A 9234-nucleotide genomic window follows, 5' to 3' on the forward strand; every position below is an offset into this window, starting at 1 on the left:
ACATTATGGAAGGTAATCTATTTTACTCTAAGTCCACTGATTTATCTGTTAATCATATCTAAAAAAATACCTTCATAGCAACTTCTAGACTGGTGCTTGATGAAAAACCAGGCAGCATGACTTACCCAAGCTGACACATAAAATTAACCATCACAGAGCTGTAGCCAGAATTTTCCAGGAGCTGAAAGTTTGCATCAGAAGTAAGATGGAGTGACAGGACTGAGACCAGATTTTTCGGTTCCATGTGGCGTGACTTCCACTACTTGCTAAAGTGGAGCTAGCAGAGGATCTGCTTCGCAAGCAATGTCAGGCCCAGCCCCTTGGAAAAGTGGAGGCTCCAGGGCACAGCCCAGAGGCTCGCTTCTCCAGTCTAAACCCAACCCCAGCTAGTCTTCCCCGGCCACGTAGGGAGTGAAAGAAGGAGAAAAAAAGATGCCTCTAAGCCACTACATAAGTGCCACTAAGCTTCTACAGGCATTCCGTGAGAAGAGGCAGTTAGTGTTAGAGATCCAAACAGCCTATAATTGCTGAGACTAGCAGGATTGCCAGTCACTCGCTTACCACAGGAGCAATACCATTCTCACTGCAGATGAACCAGCTCTTACACACTCTTTATGAGAGCATAAAGACCAAATACCTCAGCACAGAGAAGCGGAGAACAATCGACAACACCTGGCATTTGCTGAACTGAACTGGAAAATCTCCTGAAGAGATCCTAGGCGAGAATTGGAAACTGACAATGTGGAGGTAAGGGGTGTTCCATCTGCCCTCGTTCCTTTCTGCTAATTCAGAACCCTGGCACCTACAGAGGTCCTCCTGCAGCCCTGGAATGCCAAGAGAGGTCAAGTCTCCCGCCTCCCCTTCCTCTGCTCCAGCCCTGGTCACACTCCATCCACGAGACACTAAGGTTTTTCACCACTTCCAGCAAGTCCCTGCTGAACCTCAGTCTTCCCCGAGGCATTGCCACTGTCGGTGCACAGAGCCTGCAGGTGCCTGAACCTCAGCGTTGAGGGAGATCTGTGAAACAGACTTTGAGCTTTTACTGTCAGTCCTCTCTCTTCCACAGGCCAGAGATGCATCCATGGGCTGGGCCATGAGACAAATCAGAATGAAAACACACTGCATCGTCCTTCCAATGACTAAGGTTTTTATATTGGCCCAATCTTTGCATACCTCACTCCTACCTCCCCACAAGGAGGCACCTCACCTGACCTCCTCCCTTTTGGTCTGCCCTGCCGGGTAACCAGACATGCCCAGGTGGTCCTAATGTTGGACACAATTTAGGCTCCAGCTGGAAGCCCTATCACACTTGCAATGTGTTCCTCTGCCCTTATGTAAAAAAATCACACACACATAAGTTACTTTTAAAAATATAGAACTAATTTGAAATCTGGTTACTTTGGGGTCATCACAATTCAATATGTTGTTTGCAGAGTGATTCTACATCCCCGTTTATGAAAAGCTCTACCCGAATGTCAATAATACCTACACGTAACCAGAAGCCAGCACATGGCTGTGGTGCTCAACTTGCTGCTGGTGCCTGTGTACCTGAAGTCTCCCTTGTTGTGTAAGTGGCTTGTGCTGACTCACCCACACCTCACATCCCCTCTCTCTGTGAACAGAGCTGCCCTTTGTTAGGATGTGGCTCTGAAGCATTTGCCCTTGTGGGGGCGGAAGATAATTCTTTTACCTTCTAGGTCCTTCTGGCTGGTCTAAGAATTAAATTGACACGAGACAGAATAATAAGAGAAAATAAAGTTTATTAACATGTATACTTGGGAGAAACCAAGGAAAACCAAGTAACTCACCAGAGTGGCCAAAGCTGCCATCTTAAACACCATTTTCAACTAAAGACAAAGGAGGATGTTGGGGGTGGTGGTTTGAGGCTTCAAAGGGGAGGAAGGCAATTCATATGGAGCCGGAAAAGCAAATGTTCGGTAGACAGAACCTTGACCAGGATGGGCTTAGCAAGGACCCTCACAGTCTACTGATAGCAGGGTTCTCTATGGTGATGACCTATCCTGGGGACAGGCCTTCTACCTTAAATTCTTTTAGGCAGTTGGGGGAAGGTCAAAGTTTCTTTCAGAGCCTTTTGTCCTTAACCAAAGAGACACATTTTGGGGTGGCCAATTCTGATACCCCACACCCTTTAGTCCACAGATTTGAGCCACAAGAGCACAGCACCATTGCAACTAAATGCAATAAAACTACCACATGAGTATGAAGGCAGGGAAAATGTTCTCAGATCATAAAGTATTAGAGGTAGAAGGATCTTAAAGAGCATGTAGTCCAGGGCCCTTGACCTTGCTGTACATTAGAACCATCTGGGGGAGTGGTTCAACCTCAGCTCACACCAGCCCAATGAAGAGACTCTCTGATGGGCCAGGCATCAGTATGCACAGGTGGAGGACCAATGATCCACTCCAGCAGGTCTCAAGCCCACTGGTTCAGAAGAATCACCTGAGGAGTCTATAAACATAAACTTCCAGGACTTATCCCAGTCTTATTTGGGTGTGGGGTCCAGGGAATTTTCAAAACTCCCAGGAGATTCTGTGATCAGTCAGATATGGAAACCATTGATTACTCAGCTCTGACACTGTCTGAGGCCACAGAAATGTTAAATGTCTTACCCCAGCATATACGGTTGATGAGGATTTTAGGCTGGTTACTTTTAAAACTGCAGATGAGAAGCAGGCTCCAAGGAGCAGAGTTTGCTTGCCCTTTGTTGGGAGGCATTTACATTTGTGGGGGAAACCCCCATCTGTGGGGATGCCTCCCTCTCTGTGCCAGCAAGAAGGGAGATGACCTCGTCTCTAGAAACTCTTAATCAATGCCAAAGGCACGAACTTAAGTTGGTTACTGTCCGGCAACCTCATGTAACTGATTTAGGGTGGTGACTTCTGGCCTTTACTTAATCCGATTTGATTCTTACCTAAAAGTTGTGGGACCACCCAATGGCCAGACCCCACCTGCACTGATACCATTTTAACTTTTTTACGTGTTCTTTCCTTTGTCTTGTAAAGAGATGGCTCACATACCTATGCCTTAAATTTAGCCTTACTCTCCACTCATGTTTGCAGCAGAAGCGGCGGCAGCAGCTCTGACTGCCCATGGGTCCTGTCCCCATGCTATTCCATACTATTCTCTAAATAAAAGAGCACTACTGCCAGATCTTGAGAGTCCAAGAAATCTTTCTTTTGACTCCTCGGCTCACCGACCCTGCATCACGGTCAGCAAACAACAAAGCCAGGACTAGAATTCAGGTCTACAGATTCTTGACTCAGAATTATTTGTAAAGAAATTAAGTCTCTCTCTCAAGCTGGAAAGAAATAGCTACTTCTATGTTTTGGGTTTCACAAAAAATTTGAACCACGTTAGTTTTCTCTTATCAGGACCTGCTCACATCCAGAAATAAACTCTAGCTGCAAAATAACTTTTTCAGTAGCTTATAAGGAACTTTCCCAATTGCAAGAGTCAAGCGCTAAAATAGGGGTGATGAAGGGAGATTGTGGAACCTCCTTTTCAAATGATATTTAAAAAATATTCTTTCCTTTCTCCAAGAGAATTGAGACGTGGAGGCACATACTGCGTGCCAGTCACTGTGGCCATGTCTTTGAGAGACCTAAAGAAAGATAAGACATGGCACCAAAGAGCATATGTCCTTGTTCCTGAAACCCTGGGATCAGGAGCCTGTCAGCCGAGACTACGAATGCCTCAGCCCTTTGGGGAAGGTAGAGTGTGAGGCGGGCTGTCACTCAAAGGAAGCCTCACAGAGAAGCAGCATGCTTCCAAATCCTGTGCAGCCCTGGGAGAAGGGAAACATTCACAATTTGTTTTTTCTTATAATCTTGTAGTTCGTGGCTTCTTTGTGCTGATTATCATTGGAGTTTGTTTGTTGTTTCTTTTCTTTTACTGGTGGGGTTTTTTCCTGGTTGGTTTGTTTGGGGTTTGTCTTTTACCCAAGCTGTCCATTGCTCAGTCGGAAATGAAGCATTGGCACGCGGTCACAGTCTGTGGTGCTCTCTAAATTCTTGGTGCCTGAGTGATCACAGGTGGCCTTGGGGGACGATCTTATCTAGGTATCCCGAGCTCACTTGCCCTTGTAGAATGTACTCCCTCTGCTGGTCACCTCTAAAATTGAAAATTGGTTCTGAGAAGGCATTGAATTCCCACAGCTCTTCTCAGCTCCAGCCATGCGACCCACCCCCCACCGCAGTAAAGGCCTGACCCCCAACGCCTCTAGAGAGCAGGGCTGCCGGAGTTAGCAAATAAAAACATCCATTTAAATTTGCATTTCAGCTAAACAGTGAACAACTGTTTTACTATAAGTAAGTCCCATGCCATATTTGAGACATACTAAAACTTATTTGTTGTTTATCTGAAATGCAATTCCCACGGGAGCCCTGTGTTTTATCTGGCAACCCAAAGAGGGAGGAAAGAGAGATTCAGATGAGGAGAATGGTCAGCACAGAGTCTCAGAGGCCCCCGGGGATGAATACTGCTCAAATGTGGTGGTGGCTGGACGCTGGTGACGGTGGAGCCAGTAGCTGAGACGATAACCAGCCCCACCGAGACCCGTTTAATTTCCTGTCCCTACAGCTCCAGACAGTTAGGCCCTGTTCTCCTGCATCTGTTGATTAACTGAATGCAGTTTGTCCTGTGTTTCTGACTCTGGCTGTTTCCCAGGCTGAAATCATGCTGGACGCATGTTAATTAACACGCATTGTGCTTCAGCAGCCAGTGGCTTTATGTCCTAAGGGGACACTTTGACAGCCACGAGAACACATGTAAATGTCCCAAGGATTTCCTCCCAGCTTTCCCACTTCTCCCCCAGTGCCCAGATGCACTTTGGGAGCAGGTCTGACCCTTTGCCACCTCCCCTCTGTGATGGTGGGTAAGACTTCAGAACCTCAACTACCCACTCTCCTCTTAGGGGACCCTCCCAGGAGAATCTGCAGCCAAGTAGCTGCCATTTTCTCCCAATTGTCCCTTGGGAGCAGTTTCTCATTCCTTTGACTTGTTTTTATTTCCTCGGGTTTACATACAAAATGCCCAAAGTCTCTAACCACGCTTTGAACTCTTCGCTGGGTTGTGGCATGGTCCACTCTGTGCACCTTTCTGGATCAGCAAGAACCCAGTTGTGCTCTGGTGTGAACGAGACCAGGAATTTGGGATGTGTTCCTTCTTTTTTTCCCCGTTTGCTTCTAGGGTGAATTTTTATGATTTTGAAGTGCTGATCCCAGGATAGATATGTTCATAGGGTTAGACTAACTTACTTCATGCTAACTTAAGATGTTGGGTTATCACAGACAATTATCTAAAGTACAGCAGAGAGAAAGAGGGAGACGACCAAGAGGATGAAGTGATAGCTATCTGCGCCTGGCTAATATGGAACACTGACCCCATAAGACAAGGTCATTCTTCTGGTGCACCCAAACACCGAAGCTGGCATCTCACAAGGGACAGATCAGGCAAGAAAATTGGGGGAGATGAACACAGTTCTATTAATCACTGGAAAAAGGTCAAACTCTACTTTTTTAATTAACTTAGATCATGGTAAAGAATGACGGCACCCCATCACTATTATTAGATTGACGCTGATCTTTGCAGATGAGACCGGTCATGTCTCAGATGACGTTCTTTAATTCCATAGTTCTCCTCCCCCACACAGCTCAGTTCGCCCTGGAAACACAAGATAAAAATACATCCATTCGGGGCAGGGAGAGGGGAGAGTCCTATAAACTTCTCTAACTTCGACTGGGTGACCATCACTTGCCCTTTCCCTGGTTTCATTTCAAACACTTTTGATAGAACAGATAAATTATGTCTGAAATAACAGTTGCTTAGACACTAGACATGCTCAGGGGTTTGGGGTACTAAAGCACACAGGAAGAAAGTGGCAAACTCCTTCGTTTCCAGTCTGCTCACCGACAGGAACCTCCCTAGAAGAAAGGGAACTGGGTTCGAGTCTCACGTGGGACAGCTACCAGACCAGCAGCTTCACAGAGTCGCAAGGGCTCTTGGGTTTGCTGCAGAACCTCTTGTGTTTCCCGAAACGTCCTTTTGATTATGGTGCTCTCACCCTCAGGGCTCCCCGGGGCAGAAGGACAGAGCCCAGGCCAGGCACAGGCCCACCTCCGCAGCCGGACCGCCGGCTCCCAGGCCCCTGCTCTCCCCTAGCCGCCTCAATGTTCCTTCCCAGCCTTCTCCTCCCGCTCGGCTCCCACCGCCCTCCTCCTCCTTGCTTGTCTCAGGTTATCCAGCCTTCAAAACCCGCATGCAAGCGTCATCCCATCCCATCGCATAGAGCTCGCTCCTTCCTCAGCTCCTCTGGAACCCTGGCGTCTGCCCACTGACTCAGTGCTGGACCACGTGTGGCCTTTGACATGTCCTGTGTTGACATTCTAACCTGGGGTGATGTATCTTATCTCCTCAACCAGGTTGAAAGCTCCTTCAGAGGAAAGAGCTAGTATAGTGCTACACACAGATCACAAACCCCCAATAAATATTTCACGAATGAATAAATATCACAGTGTCTGCTTTTGGCTCCCTCACTCTGAAGAATATGAGAGCTGGTGACCAAGAGAGTGTCACCTCACTCAAAAGAGGAGAATTCCTGCAGAATCAGCCAAGCATATTTGCATGAATAATGTCCTTCATGTTGTATGTTATACGTCATATATGTCACATATGTGTATATATAACTTCCATGACAAAGGTGAAGATGATTCAAGGGGGAAAAACGTGTTTTCACCTTAAAAACAAAAATCGAAAGGCTGCAGAATGCAATTTTTTTCAACCACCTATTAAAACGAAATGGTAATTTTTTGAAAAAGGATTTTATTACCCAAAATAAGTCACAGAGCATAAACGCTGTAGTAACCGAACATTCGGGAAGCTAGGCCCACCGGGGAGGACGCAGGCGCTGTGGCGCTGCGCGGGCCGCCCGTTTGCGAAGGTGAGTTTCCTTTCTGCAGGATGCTGCGACGCCCATCCCCGGGGTCCAGATACAGTAAAGCAAGAAACGAGGACACCGAGGACACCGTGGAGAAGGGTGCCTGGCTGAAGCTTTGTTTTGTTTTTGTTTTTTCATTCTGACTTCAACTCCAGGCGGCTCTCATGGGTGGAGAAACGCTGCCTAGTCACAGCCTGGCACGAAGCGTGGACACAGGTGTGGGGACAGCCCGCGCGCGTGGGAGAGGAATCTGGGAGAGGAAGAGGACCGTGGGCAGCGGCGGGGACCCGCCCGCCCGAGAGGCAGGAAGTGAGCTTCCCCCTGTCGCCTGACCCTCTTCTCTGCGGGTCCACACCCGCACCGCGGGAGGCGGCGGTGCACAGCCATTTACCCAGGACTCTGCCAAGAGGAACTGACACACTGACCAACCCTAAGGTGGCCGCTATTTCCGCCTCTCTCCTACCTTTCATGGAGAGTGCAAAGGGACAGAAAAAAATCTGAATAACTAATTCTAATAAAGATCTTGCTATCTTTCCTTTCAACTCTTAAAGCATTTAGAGCCTGCACCATTTAGTGCTAAATTCTTTCCTGTCTTAGGTCATTTACGATTGTTTATTCATTAATCTTGCCTCTCCAACTCAAGAGTAACTTCCTCAAGGGCAGAGATGACAAAATTTTAGTACCATTTCCACCCCCCCCCACCCTCTTTGTCTAGTACAGTTTCAAATACATTAAGTATATTAATTGATTAAAATGAGCTAGGGGGCCAGCCCCATGGCCAAGTGATTAAGTTCTTGTGCTCTGCTTGGGTGGCCCAGGGTTCGCCAGTTTGGATCCTGGACGCAGACCTACACACCACTCATGAAGTCATGCTCCAGTGGCATCCCACATAGAAGAACTAGAATGACCTACAACTAGGATATACAACTATGTACTGGGGCTTCGGGGAGAAAACCAAAAAAAAAAGAGGAAGATTGGCAACAGATGTTAGCTCAGGGCCAATCTTCCTCAGCAAAAAAAAAAAAAAAAAAAGAGCTAGGAATAGTTACATATATTATGACAGCCTATCCCAAATATGTAATATTTGTCAATCAGAACAGTCCTACAAAAGACTTTTGGGATAGATAGCCCTCTTTTGAAAGACAGGAAAACTCAGCCTCAAGCGGAAGCTGCTCCTAGAATATTCAAGCTGAGGAGGTGTCCAGGTTGTACATACCCTGACCTTTATGGCCAGCCCAAGAAAGGTCATTAGATTTGGGTGGAGTTCAGGGTCATCGCCCAGAACAGCATGGGAGACCGAACAGCACGGTGGCTGAAACGAGATGAGTCTGTGTTTCGGAGGGGGATCCAGGTCACAGTTCTATTAGGTGAGGACTATCCTGGTGCCTGCCTCTCAGATACCTGGAGGCCACTCTCCTCAAGGAATAATGGGAGGTCTGGACTGTGGAGCCGGACAACCAGTGACAGCAAAGCGATAACCTGGAGTGAGGGTGAGTGTGGGGGGGACAAGATTTGTCCTCTTTGGTCGAAGTCACAGTCCAGGACACCTGATGGCATCAGAGGCTGCCACAAGGGCCACAGCAACAGTAGCTGAGACTGGCACCTAGTCTGCAGGACTAGAGGGGTGCTGGAGAACCTGACAATGTTCTCTTTGGTCCAGTTTGATAGTAGCTAACATTTTTTTCAAACTTGACACCAACAAGAATAAACAGCAACCTTCTCTAAGGGGAGTTGCTACAATTTAGTAATTTTTAAACCTATGCCATCACCTCTTCATTAGCCTACTCCTCTCTCCACCTCCTGCTCTCCTATCCCCCCCCCCACCCAGTCAAGTCACTGTGAATCGGGGTTTGCCCTTGAAGTTTGAACTAGACTTGAGTTGAGGGGCATCTCTCTAAGCATCCTGCTTCTCTAGTCCATACCTGTCCAAAACGGTGGAGAAGAGGCTAGAACAGGTCAAGGTCAGCAGCAGACACTTGTGCCTGCAAAACCCTTTCTTTTGGATTCCCAGCAAAGAGTGGGAACATCAGTTTCATACAAATTTTATCTCCTTACTCCTATCCTCAAATCTCTTCTCGAAAGAGCATTCTCCAGGAGAGAGGAAGGACACCACTCAGACCTCCCCAGAAGTCCACTCTTGCTTGAGTTTGAACTAGAATTTAATGTGCTCTCCAACACCAGACAACCTGTGATGTGTATCTGTATACCAGATGTCCACAGACTTCCTGTTTCTTACGATTTAGTTAAGGAGTGGCTCATGGGTGTTGCCCCTGCTCCAC

This window comes from Equus asinus, chromosome 11, assembly GCF_041296235.1.
Source record: "Equus asinus isolate D_3611 breed Donkey chromosome 11, EquAss-T2T_v2, whole genome shotgun sequence".
Taxonomy (NCBI): Eukaryota; Metazoa; Chordata; class Mammalia; order Perissodactyla; family Equidae; genus Equus; species Equus asinus.